A 22,729-nucleotide genomic window follows, 5' to 3' on the forward strand; every position below is an offset into this window, starting at 1 on the left:
AGTTTGTTGTAAAAATTCTCATTGACCATTATTAGGGCTATATATGGAACCTATAGTTATTTTGACAGTTTGTATTAGTCCCTTAATAAAAATACATCTTCCCTTAGGGTCAATTAATGTATCTTGCACCATTAGGCCCAAACTGTTAACAGTCCATATTGCCACAACTCTAGCCTTGGAGGTGCCTGGGGTCATGCCATTTGCCCTGTGTACGAGGGATCAAAAATGTGGATTTTTTGTGTGTGAGTTTCTTGCACCATTATGATGTCTGGAGCTTCTTCTTTTTTAATGCAGCCATACTCTTCTCCTATTAACAGGATTGCCCATACCATTAATATTCCACGTACAGACTTTCATACCCATAATATTAATGTTAGAATTAGTGTAGGCCCACACTTTCCATTAATTAGTAATATAAATCACTTACCAATAAGCCACAGGCTTGGTTTCATCAAGTGCTGAGAGAGACCTTTATCTGCTAAAACTGACCAACTTATAGCCCTCAAGAGTGATATTTGGTCTCTTGAACTGAGAAATCAAGAATTGTTTAGCACTAAATTCCAGAGACAGTTCAAGTATACAAATGAATATGTATAGCAAAGATACACATGGAATATCCTCTCCTTCAGCACTGAACAACCCTCCACCCCCCAATTTCCCCCCAACAAACAAGGCTCCCTTCACAGACTCAGTATAAACCCAGAGTCTGTCCATTCCCACAGGAGAGGCAATGATGGATAGGGAGTTTAGGTAGAGGGCATTTTTACCACCTCCCCCCCCCCGCCCCATACCGCTATTATTGCTATCCTCTGCACAACAGAAAAACCTTGTGTTTCTTTCCTGTATTTAACTAATTATAGCAAACCAGTTATTCTAAGTGAATCAAATATTAACAGGATCACCCATTTTTGCTGAACTGTAATAGATGTCATCGGCAGACTTAAGAAAGCACTTCTCTTCAGATGTAGATCCCAGGTATGGCTGTTTTCAGGTGCTATTATCTTTTTCCTTTCTCAGCTTCTTTTTCTTATTTTTCTTGGTCTTTCTTTGCCAGTCATACAGATGGTTGCAGACTTGTTCTGAGACACTCAGATCAATGTCATCTGAGTCTGATTCCTCTTCTTCTTGATTAAGTTTCAGCCTCACAAGAATTTTTTTTGCTTCCTCATTAGTAGTAGCGGTCAGCATAGTTCCATTTCTGATTACTATCAGTTTGAAGGGGAATCCTCACCCGTATCTGATTTCAGCATGTCTCATCTTTTCAGTGTATTACTTGAACTCACGCCTTTTTTGCAGTGTTTCACTACTCAGATCTTGAAAAGGGTAATTTTTTTCTCCAACACACAAGATCAGGGTTTGCTCGAGCTGCACGCATTATCTTGTCTTTGACTTGGTAATGGTGGAATCTAATTATAATATCTCTAGGATGCTGTCCCTGAGGCAGCTTTGGAGCTGAGGCCCTGCAAATGTGTTCAATGTCTTTCTCTTCCAAATGTATATCAGTGAAGGTATCATTAGCCCAAGTGATAAAGAAAGAAAGGTGGTTTTGGCTCCCTGCTGATTCAGGAATCTTCTGCGGCTGTGATCCTCCCATTCAGACATACTATGGTGAATGTCTGAAGTTGCCTTTTCTAATGCTGAAATGGCGGGTTTATGTTTTAGGCCTAGTTCCAGGGCTGCATCTGCTGTTTTAGTGATCTCACTAGGGTTGCCAGGTCTCCGGTTTTCTGCCGGAGTCTCTGGCAAAAGGGGGCCATCTCCGGCCTCCGGCAATACTTTGTTTAAGCTGGATGATCTCCGGCTTTTCATTGGCCCCCTCAGCCACGCATGCGTGATTGACACACGCATACGTTGGGCTGTGGCTGGCCGCCTTCCCGCCATTTCTCATGGAGTCAGGGACCACTGGAGACAGGAGGTGTCTGCTCCCGCCCACACACGTAAGAAGGCCCCTGCTTGCTCCTGCCCACACAAGTAAGAAGGCCTTGTTAGAGGCCGGCTCGGCTCGTTGCCTGCTCCCGCCCACACAAGTAAGAAGGCCCCTGCTTGCTCCCGCCCACACAAGTAAGAAGGCCTTGTTAGAGGCTGGCTCGGCTCATTGCCTGCTCCCGCCCACACAAGTAAGAAGGCCTTGTTAGAGGCCGGCTTGTCTCGTTGGTAGCTAGGCCCATGCTCCGAGGTGAACAGGCCTGGTAGGCCCTCGCACAGAGAGGGAGAGAGAGAGGAGAGAGAGAGAGACGCTAACAGGATGCAAGCAAGAGGGGTTTCGCTGTTAGAGACAACAGAATCCTCTTACATGGAGAGGTTGCTCTTTTCTCTTACACAGAACACAGGTTGGCTATTGGGGGCAGTTATTCAAATTAATTTAAGCATGACTTTAGCCCTATGTCTTTAATGGTGGAGTCCTGAGATTTGTGGAGGGAATCCGTTAGGAGCACTAATGCAGAAGAAACCAGAGGTTTTTAGAAGCTGCTAAGTTAGGATCCACTGCACAGTTAAATCCCCCCAAAGGGGGGAGGGGAAGCCATTTGGGATATTGCAGGGACAGAGAGAGAGAGAGAGGCAGGCAGGCAGGCAGGCAGGCGAGAACCCCAGGGAGATGGGCTGAGGAACCCCAGGAGAGGGGCTGAGGAACCCTCAGAGAGGGGCTGAGGAACCCTCAGGGCCAGGGCTGCATAAACTCAGAGAGGGGCTGAAGAATCTCAGGGAGAGGGCTGCATAACCTCACAATTAGACTGCAGTCTCCTGAGTGCATTAAGATCTACAGCCTACTGTAGCTCCATTAGTCTGTTCAACCACTAGAGTAGCCCTGATTGAAATTACCATTTTGATGCTCTGACCTTCAAATCTATTAATAAAATAGAAAACCACCTATCTAGTTGTCCTCTTTTTCTGTGGCAGTGAAACAATGTGTTGCCAACTGCTAGGGAAAAAATGTTGAGAACTACAGGCAATAAAATATCATGTGCAATAAAATAAAAATACAGTATCTGGCAGAACAGACCCAATTTTCCAGACTCAAATAGGCCAGCATGCAACTTATTCCCTGGTGGTTAGTAGCATTTTCTTAATCAAGGAAAGAGAGTCTACTCTAGCACAACACAAAGGGCATTCATCTTTCCTATGAAATGTAATATAGTTTTAACTGTTTATTATAGCACTGGTAGTGTAATATCTTTACAAGGTTCAAAACAATGCCACAGAGTAGTATTGGTGGCTGGTGCCCATGGGGCTGGTAGGGTGGAAGGCAGGGAGATCACCTCCACCTTTATCTTGCTGTAGATAGCCGGGATGAGGTCCAGAACATTCAAGAAGCACGCACAGCAGAATCTTGGTAGGCATGCCTTTATGGAATCATATGGCTTCCTTTATGGAATCAATCCATGTCTTGTTTGGCCTTCTTATTTTTCTACTCCCTGCTATTTTCCCAAGCATTATAAAAGATTATTCTTATTTTGTATAATCTTTTATAAGACGTTTCATCTTGATGCAATTAAAAACCATTCAATTGCTTCAGCAGGCAAAAAAGTCATTAAGTGGTCTGCCAAGTCCCTCAGTTCAAGTAGTGGTGGTGGTGAGTTTGCAAATCCCTGGTCTATCGCCTTGCTGTCTGGTTGTGAGCTTACAGGATGCGTTTGACTGGCCAGGGTTGGATGCTGGGTTTGAAGAACATAAGGACAGCCCTGCTGGATCAGCCAAAGGCCCATTTAGTCCAGTGTCTTGTTTGCACAGTGACCACCTAGATGCCTGTGGGAAGCCCACAAGCAGGACTCGAGTGCAGCACCGCTGTCCCCACTTGTGATTCCCAGCAAATGGTACACAGAGCCATATAGCTTGTGATATGAAGGGCCTTTACTCTGATCCAACAGGGCTACTCCAGCAGCATTGTGGCATACTTGTATGCAGGTCTGGATTACCCACTAGGCCCCTGCATTACTGCCTATGAAACTCCTACAGGTCTACAAGAAAGTTTGGGTTCTACAAAATAAGTTAATTAGTGCAAATTATTGTGTGATGTAGCAGTTTAATAGTGAATTAAATGTGTGGTGTGAATGTGGCCTGAGTTTTAGCAAGTGGAGGAAAGCTGAATGACGCAGAGGAAGCCAAGGTTCTGATGGAACGCCTCTCCCGATATGAACCTACCCGTACACTGCACTCTAGGAGAAGGGAAGGAGCTGGCGTTTTTTAGCTGGAGTTAGCTAAATGAGAAGCAGCCTAGGACTGAAGGGTGGGGTGAGGGCCCCATGCAGTTGCTTTGTGGAATCTGATGCAGGATCCACAGTTTTACTGCTTGGTGAAGGCAATTATGTTGAGTATGAGCTTTAGCAAGGCTGTGATTAATAAGAGGCTGTGAGTCTCATCATAGGTGCCATCTTACAGGAATGCTAAAGGCTCATTATCTTAGGAATATAGGAACACAGGAAGCTGCATTATGACAAGTCTAAATCAATATTGTCTACACTGACTGGCAGTGGCTCTCCAAGGTTTTCAGACAGGGAGTCTCTCCCAGCCCTACCAGGAAATGTCTGGAATTGAACCCGCACCTTCTGCATGCACAGCAGATGTTCTCCCACTGAACTACGTCCCTTCCCTTATTTCCCCAGGGTGGGGGGCTCTCTGTCCCTCTGTCCAAAGTAGGAAAACATTAGCCCCCATTAAAACCTGTCGGTATGTATAAAAGTCAGAAAACTGGGTTGGTTGCTAGATTTTTCTGAGTAAAGCTGGAATGTTATTATTGTCATTTTGAGTAAAGGTCAGCAGCAGCATAAAGGTCAGTGGGGAGGAAGGGCGGCATATACATTTAATAAGTAAATAATAAACAGACATTGGAAGCTGCCTTATACCGAGTCAGACCATTCGTCCATTGAGCTCAGTAATGTCTACAATGACAGGCAGCGTCTCTCCAGGATTTCAGACAGGGACATTCCCAGCCCTAACTGTAGATGCTGGAGATTGGACCTGGGACCTACCACTGAGCTATCAGCCCATCCCCAGCATTTTCCTTGCTTGAACTGCATAGGCTGGGAGGGGCAAGGGTCATTGAAACCCCAACAATGAGTTCAAACCTAAGACTGCAGCTTACAAGTGTGAGATGCTTCCACAGCCCACACTTCACCTCACATCAGGCTCAGCTTTCCATGTATGTCAGCATCTATAAAAAGAACAGGCAGGACAAAAAGCTTTTGCAATTACCGCCCCCCCTACCTATAAGAGAGCCAGTGTGGTGTAGTGGTTAAGGTGTTGGACTACAACCTGGGAGACCAGGGTTCAAATCCCCACACAGCCATGAAGCTCACTGGGTGACCTTGGGCCAGTCACTGCCTCTCAGACTCAGAGGAAGGCAATAGTAAACCACCTCTGTCTGAATACTGCTTACCATGAAGACCCTATCTGGGATCAACCTGAAGGCAGTCCATTTCCATTTTGCATCACCCTAAGCTTGTGAGAAAGAATGACCTTGTCACTTCAGATGGACCTAGGAACACCCTATTTTAGGTAAGATTTCTATTTTAATCTCCAGAGAATTTCTTTTGAATAGCATGCTCCAAGCAACTGTGGTTGATACAATGTATCATGTTTAATGATATCACTAGGGACCGCCCCGTGACGTCACTAGGGACCGCCCCGTGACGTCACTAGGGACCGCCCCGTGACGTCACTAGGGACCGCCCCGTGACGTCACTAGGGACCGCCCCGTGACGTCACTAGGGACCGCCCCGTGACGTCACTAGGGACCGCCCCGTGACGTCACTAGGGACCGCCCCGTGACGTCACTAGGGACCGCCCCGTGACGTCACTAGGGACCGCCCCGTGACGTCACTAGGGACCGCCCCGTGACGTCACTAGGGACCGCCCCGTGACGTCACTAGGGACCGCCCCGTGACGTCACTAGGGACCGCCCCGTGACGTCACTAGGGACCGCCCCGTGACGTCACTAGGGACCGCCCCGTGACGTCACTAGGGACCGCCCCGTGACGTCACTAGGGACCGCCCCGTGACGTCACTAGGGACCGCCCCGTGACGTCACTAGGGACCGCCCCGTGACGTCACTAGGGACCGCCCCGTGACGTCACTAGGGACCGCCCCGTGACGTCACTAGGGACCGCCCCCATTTTCTCAGGTTTTTGAACGGTTCCGACCTGGCAACCCTAGATCTCACCAATCTTCTCTGAAAGGCTCTTGATCTCCGTCTTTAAAGGATTAATTGTAGCCATCCTCTCTTCACTAAGTTCTTTTTTAAATTGTTGAAGGAGTTCAAGTACCAGGTCTGTACCTTCCTTAGAAGTGCAGGCCAATTTTCGCACCATGGTAGGGCCTTCCTTGTGGTCCTCCAGGCCGCTGTTTGATGAGTCAGAGCTCCTCGGAACAAAGTAAGCTGTAGGCAGTTTTTCCTTTCCTCCAATGAGGCTGTGGAGCATTGCCTTTCTAGGTGCTTATAAGAAATATTTTTGCCTGTTGATTTTGGTTGTTTTTAGTTTATATTTTAAGCTGCATGAGTGGGAGCAGACAGTCTAAACCGCCATCTTGGCTGATGATGTCATCGCCCCCCTATTCTGGCACTTCTTTAAAAGGAGGAGGGACTGGGGCATAAAATATTTCAGTGGAGTGGGCTGGAGCCAAGTAAAATGTGTTGGATACAGCTAATACCCACCAGTTTCCACAAAAGTCTACATTAGTTACTCACTTCCCCTCCCCTTCTATTTAGCTGCATCTGTTGCTCATGTAAGCACACTAAGGGTTTCCGGGGACCCTAGACAACACAATAGATGAAGCACCGTTCACCACAGTGCTGCCTTTTCAGTGACTCAAGAGGCACTGGGAAACCTTGGGCAAAGCATCCATTACTGAAGCAGATATCAAGTAAAAGCAGGCTGAACATACCAATTGATCCAAATTTTATTCAGTTCTTTTTTGCAAGCAAGCACCTTTTGCAGTGGTCACTTCAACCAATACAATATTCAATGAAAACAGCATTTTCATCATACTATTGGCAGGGAATCAAGAGAAAAAGTCTCAGAGGGTGGGAGAGAATTACCAAAGGTGGGTCAGAACTGAAAAAGCCCAACACATCACTTCCTCAAGAACATCTGTGATAATGACATGCCATTTGGTAGAAGAAGAAAATCACTTCAGGAATCTTTTATGATTCAGAGGAGTAAGTGTACTCTAGCAGCAACCAGTTAAGCAATACTGGAGATTAAATACATGCAAGGCAGAACATTTTTTGCAATCCTATGCTTTCCCTGCCCTGCCAAAGATCCACACAAAAAAGGCTAGAGATGTAGCACCATCGAAGATGCAATGGAAGAACACAAGCTAAGCACTCTTACAATCAGATGCACTAAATGGCACTTTCGTGTTTAGGGGCAGCATTGCTCAGAATATTTTTTATTCATTTGAATTCTACCCTGCCCTTCAATTCTCTGGACTACAAGTAGTAAGAATTACAATAAAAAAATTAAAACAAAAACACTACAATACAGAAGGATAGCATAAAAGGAGTCAGCAGAATTTAAAAAGCCAATACCAAGGAACATGAGAGCTATATACAGTGGATTAAAAAGCTTGGGGAAATGAAAAAAGGTCTGCACCTGGAACCAAAGTGACATCAAGACAGGTGCCAGGCAAGCTTCCTGGGTGAAAGCTTTCCACACTTGCGGTGTCACCACCAAGTAAGCCCTTTCCCTGTGGCCACCTATTACATCGAAGAGAGTGGAAGAGGGAGGAACCCAAAGAATTTCAGATACTAGAAACTGACTGTCTTCTGCTATGCACTCCCCCAGAAGCATCTGACAGACTGCTGCTGGAAACAGAATACTGGATCACATGGCCCAACAAGACTCTTTTCATGCCCTTATGACAACCTGTCTTTAAAAATGTGAAAAAGGACCCCAATTCAGTATCATTCACATTTCTTAGCAATTAGGCACATACAACTAAGCACCCGTTTTGTTACGTTTAAGTTGTGCATCCAAACCATATTACACCTTAACTATGTCCTGAAGTATAGCACTTTACTTTTCTGCATCAGAATGCAAGCACTCAGTTAAATGTGAGAAAGCAAAGGAATGCATCTTTAGTCATGATCTCAACAGTGCCCCAAACCCCAAGGACAATAGCCATTAAATCCAACCTGCTCCTATCTGCATAGTCTGTTTCTTGGTCACTCTTAATCAGGAATGGAAAACTTGCAGTTCAGCAACACCTATCATCCCTAACAACTGCATGGTCAGCATATCTGTGGTCTGCTGTAAGAGTGACCGCTTGCGCTATGCTCTATTTGTAAATAAAACCAATATGGCAGGACATGTCTCCTCTCCTCTCTCACCAAAGGGAAACAAGATGTTGTGCCATTTCCCTGAAGTATCTTCCTACTCAGGAGTAGGGTGCATGTAACAAATTTATTACAAGAACTCTCTCTGTGTGTACACATACTCACACACGGACAGGTATACCATACATATGTACTTGTTGGTGCTCCTAAATTCTATGCAAGCTTCATACTTCTCCAAGCCCCATTCCCTGGTTTCTTATATGCCTGACCCTTCTGCATAGTTTATACTGAAGGCAAATGTGGTAGTATACAAACAATAGTTATTCATTGCACATTAGTACTAACCCAAATGCCAATATGCATGGTCATTCTCAGGCACTTTTTATTTGCTCCAAATATCACCAATTACATTATGCAAAGAAACATATTTTGCAAATCAATACATACAAAGCAGTTCCTGCTGCAAGACATAACAACTCCAAAGTTAACTGACATAATTGGAGAAACCGCTGCACAGTGAACCTGCATACCACAGCTGGCTAATGTGCTGCCTTTTCCAGAGGCTAACAATCTCAGAGAAAAGTCAATGGAAAAAATTACATATCCTAACTACATGGTGTAATGAGCCAACATCTGGAATTGCCCAAGATGATGTCTCCGCAGCAAAGGGTAGACTAGGAATAATTTTGACATATTAAATACCAAGGGCTCCACAGCCTTGACATATATGAAGGCCAGGGGTCCACACATTCACTCACCATGGCACTCTTCCCCTCTGGGGAGCTTGAGAAACACACACAGTTCTCCTGAGCTTGACACAAAAGGAAAGGGAACATCCCAATCTTGTGTCATGCTTTGGGGATACTTGGCCACTTCAGAACCTATGCAGGAAGTCAGAGGGAAGACTCTTCCACAAGTAGTGGAAGAGGAAGAGTCACAGCAACCACAACCTTTAGCTAGCTGCGAAGGCTAAGCAAGATTTGTTGACCCCCTACTGAAGGCTATGGGCAATCTGTACAGATATGGCCAAAAGAAGCTCCAGTTAGTTAGCAAAATTATGTTACAGACAGCATTGGCTGTTTTTCAGAGATGAAACTTTTCAGTTAACATTATCTCATTAAGAAGAATTTTTAAAAATCAGTTGATCATAAGCTGCGCAACTTGACTCTCAGAGGCCTCTTGGACTAGTGGTTCCCTGCTTTTCTCAGGAAGAGGCACCTAATTTCTATAAGCAGAAAAAAAAGCCCCCTAAGGCTACAACCATTACTGGCATGTGATGCACAGAGTAAAGTTATGTTGTCAATCAAGCAGCAACTGTCTGCATATCAATATGTGTATAGTGAGAGCTGTATATTTATATCTCCATTCACTGAAAAATGTCAGTCTACCAATATACGTCTCTGATCCTTCAAGACCATAAACCTATCTTTGCATGCTGCTTGTCCATCTCCTTTTCTGCCCCTCTGTATTCATCTCCATTAAAACTGAATCCTGGGGCTGAAAGACTGTAAGCCCAGGAATGCCAGCCACCAATACACCTGTACAGATTCAGACTTCTACTTTCTATAATGATGCTGAATTAGGCTGCCTAACCCGAGTCTTTAGTACTCTACCCCCAAGTCTGTGTGTAAAATTGTAACTGACTTACCAAGAAAGGATGGGAGGGCGAAATGGCAAGCTTGTCTTTACTTAAAGTGCCTACGATGTGACCAGGTAGTGGCTTTTCTTCAGTTAAAGTGTCCACAATCACTAGTCAAAAAGCAGGTGGTTTATTCAGGCCTACAAGAGTTATGGTGTAGCACAGTGTTTCTCAAACTGTATGCCAGGGACCACTGGTGAGCCTCAGCATGGCATCCCTCCCTGCTCCCTGCCTTGCCACAGCCTTGTGGTTGGACCAGCATCAGCAGCTCAGGCATTTGTGGGACTGGAAGATGGTTAGACAGTGAGGCAGTAGTATGCACAATAGGAGAGGAAATGGACAACGGACAGACAGGCCAAATGAGTGCGAGGAAAGGGAAAGAAAGAATGGGAAGAACGGGCGACAAGGAAAAGGAGAAGTGCCTGGGCTGTTGCTATATGCTTAGGCTCCCCACCTCACACACGCTCTTGTCCCACACACAAACATCACACTCATCCTCTTTCCTGCTCCGTTTCCTGTTAAGACAAGAAGGCTCTCCTCCCTCCTCTGAGGAGAAAGGGACAGAGTGAAATAAGCAAATGAGAAAGAGAAACAAACAATTAATAGTTTATACAACCTAATAAACTGGGAATAGAGAAGGTGGATAGGCGAGGAAAGCTGTTGTAGGAAGAGGAAGTGAATGTAAAAGGAGCAAAGAGAAGAGATGAATGAATCAGTCAATTGGAGAGGGAGGAGCAGAGTACAAGTTAAGCATGAAAGGAGAAGGAAAGAAGAAACAGCAAATGAGTAAAAATATGCTTGGTGGGGGAACTATATAAAATAAAAAGCTTTCTCAATTTAAACCCATTTCCTCAGTGAATTCTGCCTAAAATGAGGAGGCCCAAAGAGAGGTTAGAGAGCATAAGATGATATCAGTAATTATCAGCTGCTTATGACAAACTCCACCTCCATCCACTAACATTTTGTGACTAGCTCATCCTGTGTCACCATTTTGTGACTGGTGGGCCTCAGTAATATTTAGCCCTCTCAAGTGGGCCCTGGAAGAGAAGGCTGGAGAACCCGCGATGCAGCAGTTAGACAGCATTGCATTTAGTTTGATTTATTAAGCTCTTCAGAGTTGGCAGAACTTAGGGTTGCTAGAGAATTCGGGCAAACATAATTTTTTTTACCCCAAACATGGGGAGTCCATTCAGAAACCCCAACTGCCTGCAGTCTGGGTCTCACTTAAAATGGATATAGAGCTGGCCTTAAAGATCTCTATCCCTTAGCCTGAAGCAACATCACTACCATCCACTAGGGTAGGGATGTGGCACTACAGTCCCCATAATCCCTGACTACTGGCCAAAACATCTGGATTCCCACACCAGGGATGAATGAATCATCACACCATGAGCTCATGTGAGGGTCCCATCTTCTTGGATGAGTACAGTACCATCCAGGGTCTCAGTTCCTTTTCTGGCCTTCACCACAATACACAGGGCAGTGCTGGCCTCACATTCCCTCATTTCTTGATAACAACACTGCTGGACCGCTTGGGGTGATCATTCATGGTGTAACTGCACCAAGGACCAAGGCCTCGAGGCTCCATCAGACATTGCCTCAAACTAGGGTTTTGCATCCAAGTCCTCAGAATGTGTTTATTCTGCACAAACCCAAATGGACGAAGAGGAAAAGGCCATTTAAAGATTGCCACAATAATTATTTGCCCTCCATCAGTGTTATTAGGCTGAATTGGCCCAATACAAGGCATTCTAATCTTCCTTCAGCTATCCACTTCTGGTATAAGTAATCCTAGACCCAACATGATCACAAACAGGACAAACAGCAGGCTGAAATCCTGCCTGCAGTAGCACATTTATAAAATATACAGTGTAAACTGAGAGCAACTTGTAAGCCAGGCTGATCGTGCCCACGCACTTCACTATACAGAGGGAGAGCACTGGTTTCTTGCTGAGACCACAATAAGACAGCTCCCTGCCCAGATCCCTAGTTCTCTGCTAAACTCATTCCCAGAACTATTGAGATAGCACTCCTGTTAAATATGTTCCTGAGCTTTTGGCAAGGTCAGGAGCTCCGTCACGTAATCTCTTCTGTTCCAGTGATCCTTCTAAGTCAATTTGTTCCAACAATAAATAAAGATTCTATCACTACAATCTGCATCATATTGCAGTGTTGCTTATAAGCAGGCAATCCCATAAAAGCAAAGGAGAGAGTTGAGGCTAAAGGCAGCTGGCACAAGAGGAAGGCTGCAGTTTATGACATCAGCTTATTACTCCTCCCCCAACCCTCACATACATATACCCAGAGCTAGGAAGAGAGCAGAACAAAACACAAAGCACAGGACTTCCAGCATATTTTCTTTAAAAGGAAAAAAGAATAACCAACAGCATGATCACTGCTTATTGACCTGTATCCAGCCCTGTCTCACATTAGGCCAACAAGAATGAAGATGCACAAGTGAGATAACTGTATTGTGCCATTTCTGCTTTTGTCTTCTTGAAACACACATGCTGAGCCCAAGGAAATCTCCACTTATCTTTCATCATTGTGGCAGTTTTCAGTATCGTCAGTATAGTTTGACTTACAGTCAGAAGAAGGCTGGACAGCAGGGGCACAAGGCAAATCACACACATACACACCACAATGCAGTTTTGGCAAATAAGCCACTACACTTGACCTTGGAGAATCAGATTGCATCTAGGGCATAGTATGCAAATTCGTGGACCGATTTGGTGGGTTCCCAGTAAAAAGCATTCTCCCCCACCTCTTCTCACATGCAGACCAGCTTCTATTCTAGTATTCTGGATAGTAATACTAGCAACCGTGCTTCTATAAACTTGTATTTTCTCTTTTTCATGACAGACCTGCCTGCTATACTGCAGTGCAGCACATTGTTGCCTGAATCCAATTCAGTTGTGTGTGCACTGGGGAAGGTGAACATCAGATCTTTGCCAGACTCAGGTCCAAGATGAATGCACAATCCAAAATCAACTGGCATCTCATAAGTAACATCACAAGCCCAGCAACATATTACCTCCAGAGAAGGGTATCTCTACAGAACCAGCAGAGCCTGAAAAAAAAAAAGTGGTTGGCAATACAAAGAGGCACAGAACCCAGGGCATGAATTGTATAAAGCTAGGCTTAAACCACACACCACATGCCGCAGAGTGCTGGGTAGGCTTTCTGGTTCCAAAAGTAATATTGCACTTCAGTGGCAACCATCTATCCAACTTGCCACACTGTTTGTCTTTACTTTACTCAGCAGATTCTGTAGTGCACATTCAGCCATACCTGAAGTAAGGATTTGCCAAGGAAAGGTCTTTCTAAATCCTCACCCTCACCACCTAGTATAGCTAGAACAGACTGTGTTTACTCCAACCCTACAACAGAATTCTCAGCATAGAAAAACAGTGTGTCATCTTGGAGGGATCCCAAATTCATTCAGCAATCCACTTCCCAATGCTCAGCCCAGATTTTACTTTAAGGCAATTCCTACAAGTCACATAATCAGCAATAGTAATAATAATAATAATAATAATATCAAAACTGATGATGACGGTGATATAAGATTGGCATCAGGGATGTGTGTTTTCAGGGAAATTTTGAATTAGAATTTTTTCCAATAACCTAAAATACCAGAATCTAGGCTCTAGTTTAACATATTTGGATATGTGTATTTTCTGCTTAATTTAACTCCATTTACATAGAGATTTCAAGTGCAATCCTATACATGTCTACTCAAGTAAGCCACACTGAGTTCAATAGGATTTACTCCCAGGTAAGTGTGCACAGGATTGCAGCCTTAATATATATGGACTTCCTAGGGATAGTCATCTGCACACACAAAAAAAATTAATCACAACTTCAAAATAGCTTAAATTGAAACTGTATTCATTATATTGTTAATTAGCATTATGAAACAATGCTTTTTTATATAATGGAAACTTTTCCTATAGAAGCATTCAGTAATTTTTCTCCCCAAAAGCAGCCATATACTTTCAGCAAAAGCAAATACTATTTTGGAAAATTCTGCATGGGTAACAAAAAAACCAAAAAGATGCAATTTCTCAGGGGGTTATACATATCCCTACTTATTTAGAGATCACTTTCCCTGAGCGCTCAAAGCATATGAACACAGAAGCTTTCTTGAACTATTTCAGACCATAGGCCCATTTGACCAAGTGTTCCTTGCTCTAGCTGGTAGTGGGTCACCCGGGGTTTGAGTGAAAGTCTTCCCTTGGATCCTTTTGGCTAGAGGTGATGAGCTATAGTCTGCCCCCACCCTTTTCAGCCCACCTTCATACGGTCTCAGAGACCCTTAACACACTCCTGTAAGACAGACTATAGGTCTTCAACCAGTGGGTGACAGCAAAGCAGTTGCCTCTATGTTTAGACTCCAGCTCAAGCTGATCAGACCACAGGAGCATCACATGTGGTCTGGGCTAGGACGCATTATTTATTTATTAAATTTATATCTCACCCTTCCTCCCAGAAGAAGCCCACAATGACAAACAAAACTTTAAAAGCACTTTTAAACATGTTTAAAACAAAAGACTTCAAAACATATTAAAATAAATCATCTTAAAAACATATTTAAAACACAACTCCAAAAACATCTTAAAAAGCAATGCCTCACAGATGCAAACTGGGATAAGGTCTTTACTTTAAAAGCTTGTTGAAAGAGGAAGGTCTTCAATAGGCACCAAAAAAATAACAGAGATGACGCCCCTTTGATATTTAGGAGAGAATTTCAAAGTGTCAGTGCCACAACATTAAGGGTCCGCTTCCTATGTTTTGCAGAATGGACCTCCTGATAAGATGGTATCTGCAGGAGCCCCTCACCTGCAAAGCACAATGATCGACTGGGTATATAAGGAGTAAGACGATCTTTCAGGTATCCTGGTCCCAAGCTGTGTAGGGCTTTGTACACCAAAACTAGAACCTTGAACTTGGCCCAGTAACTAATGAGCAGCCAGCGCAATTCTTTCAGCAGCAGGGTAACATGTTGGCGATACCCTGCTCCAGTAAGCAGTTGCACCACAGCATTTTGCATCAGCTGCAGCTTCCGGACAAACCTCAGGCACAGCCCTACATACAGCACATTACAGTAATCCAGCCTGGAGATTGCCAATGTACTGACAACAGCAGTCAGGCTATCCCAGTCCAGAAATGGCCACAGCTGCCTTACCAGCTGAAGCTGGTAAAAGGCGCTCCTAGCCACTGAGGTCACCTGGGCCTCTAGCAACAAAGATGGATCCAGAAGCACCCTAGACTATGAACCTGCTCTTTCACAGGAAGTACGATCCCACCCAAAGCAGACAATTGACCAACTATCCAAACTCGGGAACCAACAACCCACAGAGCCTCTGTCTTGCTAGGATTCAGACTCAGTGTACTGCTCCTCATGCAGCCCACTACCAAGTCCAGGCCCTAGTCCAAGGCTTACAAAGCCTCTCCCCATCCAGATGTTACAAGGAAATAGAGCTGGGTATCATAAGAGTACCACTGACACCTCACTCCAAATCCCCTAATGACCGCTCCCAACAGCTTCATATAGATGTTAAACAACATTAAGGACAAGATGGTACCCTGCAACACCCCACAGCACAACTGCCAGGGAGCCAAAAAACAATCACCCAACGTTATTCTCTGAAAATGGGCCTGGAGATAGGATTGGAACCACTGTAAAACAGTGCTACTGATATCCATTTCACCAAATCGGCTCAGGATACCATGGTCAATGGTATCAAAAGCCACTGAGAGATCAAGTTAGAACAACAGTGTTGCATTCCCTCTGTCCTTCTCCTGATAAAGGTCATACATCAGGGCAACCCAGGCCGATTCAGTCCCATAACCAGGCCTGAACCCAGACTGGAATGGATCATTATTCTGATGAGACACTCGTATCAATTTCAATGGGCGCTGTAATGTGGCATGACAAAGGCAGAGGCCTTTTTAAATGAGATGCATATTTCTGGACAACCTCATGCCCCACCTTCCTGCAGCTATGCCTCTAGTGAGGAAGCTCTGTATGGCACAAGGACACTCTGTTCACTTTCTAGCCTATTTCTATGGCTTTCTAGACTTCTCACAGAATAGGAGTATGCTGGAGCTTAGAATGCTAAAGTGTCAGCTGTGGTGGGATAGCTCGGTTGCCCAGCAGTTGCCACCATCACAGCAGCTGGTGGCCCAGGCAGTGACAGTGACAAAGAAAAAGGAATGGAATACAAAAATACACACAGAAATGAGAGGATTGTCTCAAGGAAAAGTGCTCACAAGGCTATTCTGGAGTTCTTGAGAAATAAATCATCAACATACGCTTCTTTATTTCACAGCTCATTGTGGCTTTTAAGGTTGGCATACCTTGTAGATGCGTTCCGCTGCTTGAATGAAATACCTCAATGCAGAGTAGAAATTTTGCAATGTGTAACTCTGTTTAAAAAACAGAGACATTCAAAAAATGCCAAAACTCTAGCTGAGACATTAATCAGAAACCATTGAAATGCTTCCAACAGTTGCACAGTTTTTTGAGGAAGATCAAACAGTAAAATTTGGCACCATGGGTAGTCTTCAATGCTAATCCTATTCAGAGTAGACCCACTGAAGTTAATAGACATGATTAACTTAGGTTCATTAATTTCAAAGGGTGTACTCTGAATAGGACTTAGTTGAACACAACCCTATGTATATTGCTCTGTGAATTGCCATTTTAGGATTAATAATGTCCATTATTGGTACTATTAAATATCAAAAGTGAAAATGCGAAAGTGGGTCCCATGTTGGAGGTTGGGAGTCAGAGGTGGGTCTTGGATCTGGACCAACTGAAGACCACTGAGACAGACTATTATAATCACTGCCATATTCCAGATGATGGAGGATGATGAGGCTACAAAATTCCAGCTGGGCAGGCCCACCCAGGAAATACATGACTGGGCCAAGATTTGAACTAGATATCTCCTCGTTCACTTTATGGCCTTCACTACTATGCAAAAGCAGCTTTATTTTTTCATACATTTACCAAACACTGACAGCCACTTTCATATAGAACTTAAACACAAAACCAATTTTCATGCAATTCAGCAAGACACTTTCCCGCCATTTCCATGTGGGTCATGGCCTTTCATTTATAATTCCTGCAGTCATACTTCAACCATGTTCTTTTACAGATGCTCAAACACACTTTCAATTTTACTAAAAAGGATTCAGGACTAGGACTAGCTAGGTGTCAAACATTCAGCAAAGGGGGACTTTATCTCTTTGCCTTGCACACACCACTGTGTCAAACTACTTCATAAATGTGGGAAATGGTTTTTTTGGCACGCCAGCTTAATCACTGGAAGCAGTCCTTCAGATGAAACCTATGGTGTCCTTGTCCTCCATTATGTTTGAAATTAGGTAGCTGGCCAAACAATGTGTTCCACATAAACATCAGTTAGTTGCTTAACAGCAAAGCCTAGATAGCTGAATATTCCTTCCTACCTAGGTCAATATTTGTTTTATTATTTGATAAAGAGAGTGAGTTTGAACAGACTAAGTTGTCAGTACTGTTCTTTTTAAATATCAGTACTATATTTGCTCTGAGGGCTTGGGTTAGAAGCACTACAAAGAGAGCTGCAAATTATTGCTGCACCATGACTTCTGATATTTAGCATAATAGTGAATATGCATATTAATCTAAAGATGATTAAGTAAAATATCCAGAGATCAAATGCTGACTGCCAAAGATAGACATGATTCCCTCTATCCAGTACTCCCCCTTTCCTGAGGTTCAGTCACGCAAAGCCAAGTGTTCTCTCTACCAGCCTAAAAGATCTAGCTACCCCTAAAGCAGGGATGGGGAACCTGTGTCCCTCCAGTTGGTGGACTCTCATCAGCTGTTACCATTGGCCGTACTGCCTGGGACTGATGGGAGTTGGCATCCAACAACATCTGAAGGGCCACAGGTTCCTCATCCCTGCATTAGAAGGCTATAGGACAAGGAATGTAAGTAAGGCAGAAATGGCTTAGACCCAGGATATAATTCATGACAGCCTGTATGCCTCCCTTAAGTGCTACTTGTCTGTAACGCCCAAAAGAGAACTGCACTCTCAGGCTAACATAGGGTCAGAATACCCACAACCACTGTTGCCCTTACTATCTCTGTCCCAAAGAAACCAGCAGCAGATAGAGGAAGAAAGGGAACAAAAGGCACCTACCTCTTCATAAATGTTCAGTCCAATGAAAACATTGCAGAAATCACAACCTTAATGGGAGCCCCTCCCCACAAATAAGTTTCAAAACGGCACTTGCCAAAGCCCATCAGGAATGGAGTAGCTGGCAACTGCCAACCATGGAGAAAGGGTGGAGGAGAGAAAGAGAAAGAAGACTGAAGTCACACACAGTCTGAACTATAAGTAAAAACTGAAAGCCATGATTGGCCATGATTCTCTAGGGACAGACAGTGGCATCATTATTAGCAAAGCCCTTGGCACTTTGCATTGATAGCCAGTGTAGAAAGACAGCTCCATTTTTGAATGAAGATTCTTACAAGGACTGAATCAGGATTGTGCCCCTTGATTCCAACAGCAGAACCACTTGGTAAAATTATTAAAGCAGAAGGCATCCCAACATCCAGGGAGATCTCCCCCCCCCCAGTTCCTCCTCTTGTTATCAGATCACTGGCTGACAGGTCTCCAGCCTTGCTTTCATTAACTTCTAGTCAGCAACTTGGAACAAAGTGAAGATTACAGAGGCCACACCACTGATGAAGCAAGCAACCACTTTCTGAGTGTCCCCCAAGAATCTTATCTCAAACAGATGCTATATTATTTGAAGCATGTACTAAGGGGTGTAAACTGTCCCTTTCTAAATTGGTTTTATATATCTTTACAGGAAAGAACATAAGTATGTACCATAAAAACATATGGCATCAGATTATGATGCGGTACAGCAGGTATTTAAGGAAGCAGCAGCCATCAAAGCAAAGTCATGTCCTACAGAGGGAAACTATTGTGCCACTAGTTTTCTTAGAAAGCTACTTAGAAGCTATTCCAATTCATAGGGACAGTGATTTGGGGCTTCCCTCACTGCCAGTTCACAGTTTGACCACATTATCTGGTGTCACTTTTGCTCCAATACCTTCCAAGCCTAATATTTAGGCATCGTCTTGATTCACATGTCTACCCTGCAGTACCACAGAAACTAAACACCTCTTAGGTCACTGAGAGCTATATCTGATGCTACATACTCTGCCAGATTCCATTCATTTCCAGCACAGGTTCCTTAGACACAGATTCAAAGTCTCGCTCTCTAGCTCTCTCTACCTCCCTCCCCTCCCCTTCCAAATCTTGTATTTTTCCTGTTTTATTCTCTTCAGTTCCAAATGTGCCCTATGCAGCTGTTCTCAGAAATGCTTAATTTAATTAACTCACTGTCACCAGCACAACAATATTCTTATGACATTGATGCTGTCCATCCTATCCTGGTTGTTTTCACCGATTTCAAGCTCATTAGTTTGGCCTCAATGTAGCTAGCAAGTGCTGATGCACCACATTTTGCTGCAACTGAACAGATGTTTGGGTACTTATAATCTTGTGTGAACACATTATCTGATAATTTTGGATACCATGACAACTGAGTGACAGATATTTACTTTCCTGCATCACTCCAGTTTTTTACACTGTTGTCCCTGTACATTCACCAAGGATAGACTCAGGCAACCTTTCTACAGTCTACTTTGCAATCACTACATAGCAGAGATTCATATAGAACACAGTCACATGACAAACTTCTTATACACAATGCTTTTACTGTGTAAAGTGCAACAACTGGTTATCTAAATCCAACACACCACCTATTTAAAAGATGGAGGGCAGAAAAGCATGAATAATATTTTTCAGCGAGGGATGTGCTACACTCTCCTATGACTATGTATCCCTCTATCAATGTGCATAGTAGCTGGAGCAAGACCATGGTTTCTGCTGCCATAGACAATCCAAGTGTCTAAATGGAAGCAGCACAGATGCAGAACACTTACAGGGCAACTGCAGAAAGGGAATAAAAATGACACATTTTACCAAAGGCAAACCTTTCATCACAAGATGAAGGCTGCATGTCTTTAGTTACATTAAAACCTGACGACGGGGGAATGTTTATGTCTGTTTCTTGTACAAGATGATCACGTCTCTTGAAATTAATTTAAATCAAGGCTGATAATAAGTACTCTGACGTTAACTGAAAATATGCTTGTTGCACGTAGCTGATTACTAAACAAAACAAATAGCACTTTGCCATAAATGACAGGAAATGCTTTATACCATTATTTCTTATATCTGACAAAGTATGGTTGCACCAACCCATCTACCACAGGGGAATGATCTTGGACGAATTGTTAAATATTACAGAACACACCATTTATGAAGGCATTATATGATTACCATTTCCCCTGTTGTATTTTCCAGAAAGATTCATCTGAATGTTTTATAGCAAATGTTTTGTTGTAATGGCCTATGACTAAATGCAATTAAAAATGACTTGGAAGGAATATGCCAAGTAACTCCTGGAGCCCTTCATGCGTAACACACATTTCTTGACATGGAAATAAGTCTCCATGCATAAAAAAAGATGCACCACAATGTTGAATTATATGCAGAAGATCGGTCAAAAGCAAAAAGGCGAGAAAGGTCATCACTAGCAATGCTGTTAAGGTTAGTACTCTGGTAAAATTAATATTCCATACTAAACTATATATGCACCAGATGGAATTCCACAGCAATCTATATACGCACTTAAGATTCTTTCAGAGGAGCTTCTCTTTTTGCTGGCAACAAACAGTGAGGACAGCTTCTAACATTTCTGTAAAACACACTGATGTGCTCTCAAAAGCCACACCTAGGCACAGAAGTGTGAAGTAACACACATGTCTAATTTAGAGATCATATCTGCTAACCCCAAAAGCACTTTCAACACAAACCTATGCATACCTACTCTATGTTCAATATGAGTTATTTTCAAGACAAATGTATCAATTTCTATGTCTCTGAAAATAATCATAAAAACAGCATTAAATCTTTAACAGGCATGGTTTCTACAAGGGTAAGTCCTATCTCATTAAACTATTAAAGAGTTCTTTGACAGTGTCAACAAGCATTTGAATAAGAGGTGACCGAACTGACATTCTGGACTTGGACTTTCAAAAAACTTTCAACAAAGTACCTCACCAAAGCCTTCTGAATTAGCTTAAGAGTCAAGGGATAAGAGAAGAGGTCCACTTGTGGACCAGAAATTGGTTAAGTAACAGGAAACAGAGAGCAGGATTATATGGAGGGATATAGAAAGTGGGAACATCTTCTTGTGGATCAGTATTGGGACCTGTGCTTTGTAACTTGTTCATAAACGATCTAGAGTTAGGGGTGAGCCGGGAGGTGGCCAAGTTTGCTGATGATACTCAATTTTTCAGAGTGGTTAAAACAAAAATGGATTGCGAAGAGCTCCAAAAGGACCTCTCCAACTGATTGAACAAGCAGTAAAATGGCAAATGCAATTCAATGTAAACAAATGTAAAAGTGATGCACGTTAAGGCAAAAAATCTTAATTTCACATATTCGCTCATGGGGTCTGAACTGGCAGTGATTGGCCAGCAACAAGGCCTTGAGGTCATAGTGGATAGCTTGACAAAGATGTCAACTCCAAGTGTGACAGCTGTGAACAAGAGAAATTCCATGCTATGGATCATTAGGAAATGGATTGAAAATAAAACTACCAATATCATGATACAAATCTATGGTGCAAGTGCTCTTGGAATACTGAGTACAGTTCTGGTCGTCTCACCTCAAAATGGATAGAGTTGGAAAAGGTTCAGAAAAGGGCAACCAAAATGATCAAGGAGCAACTCCTCTATGAGGAAAGGTTACAACATTTAGGGCTTTTTAGTTTAGAGAAAAGGTGATGTGATGGAAGTATATAAAATTATACATGGTATCAGGGCTGTGGAGTCGGGAGCAATTTCGGGTGGAGTCGGAGTCGGTAGAAATGTACCGACTCCGATTCCGACTCCAATTCTGACTCCTTCATAAATGGCAAATGTATATTAACTAGTAATAACAAATTTACTGTAGTAAAATGGTAGCACAAGGCATTTCATCACCACCACGTGAATCCAGAGCTTGGAAAAGTTACTTTTTTAAACTGCAACTCCCATCAACCCCAGGGATTGGGCTCGTGGGAGCTGCAGTTCAAAAAAGTAACTTTTCCAAGCTCTGGATTCATGTGGTAGTGATGAAATGCCTTGTGCTACCATTTTACTACAGTAAATTTGTTATTACTAGTTAATATACATTTGCCATTTATGAAGGAGTCGGAGTCGGACAGTAGAAAAATAGAGGAGTCGGAGTCGAAGGTCTGGTGTACCGACTCCACAGCCCTGCATGGTATGGAGAAAGCAGCTAGAGAGAAGTTTTTCTTCCTCTCTCATAACACTAGAACTTGGGGACATCCAATGAAGCTGAATGCTGGAAGATTCAGGATGGACAAAAGAAAGTTCTACATGCAATGCATAGTTAAGCTGTGGCAACAATGGCCGCCAACTTGGATGGCTTTAAAAGAAGATTGGACAAATTCATGGAGGATAAGGCCATCAGTGGCTACTAAGTCTGATGGCTACGTTCCACCTCCACTGTCAAAGACACTATGCTTCTTAATACCAGTTGCTGGAAACTGAAGGGGGGGTGCTGTTGTGTCATGTCCTGCTTGTGGGCTTTCCATAGGCATCTGGTTGGCCACTGCTCTTCAGGTAACATTGGTGCAATACTAGTACAATACTCCAGGGAGCAATTTCTAAT

At 43.4% G+C, this 22,729-nt stretch overlaps 1 protein-coding gene across 22 annotated transcripts in view; it reads right to left on the minus strand.

The window, feature by feature from the left end:
• The window catches only part of CAMK2G (calcium/calmodulin dependent protein kinase II gamma), a 267,247-nt gene that overhangs the window by 241,107 nt on the left and 3,411 nt on the right, over window positions 1–22,729 (minus strand). The gene's annotated exons all lie outside the window — the stretch shown is intronic.

The sequence above is a fragment of the Rhineura floridana genome, chromosome 7, assembly GCF_030035675.1.
Source record: "Rhineura floridana isolate rRhiFlo1 chromosome 7, rRhiFlo1.hap2, whole genome shotgun sequence".
Classification (NCBI taxonomy): domain Eukaryota; kingdom Metazoa; phylum Chordata; class Lepidosauria; order Squamata; family Rhineuridae; genus Rhineura; species Rhineura floridana.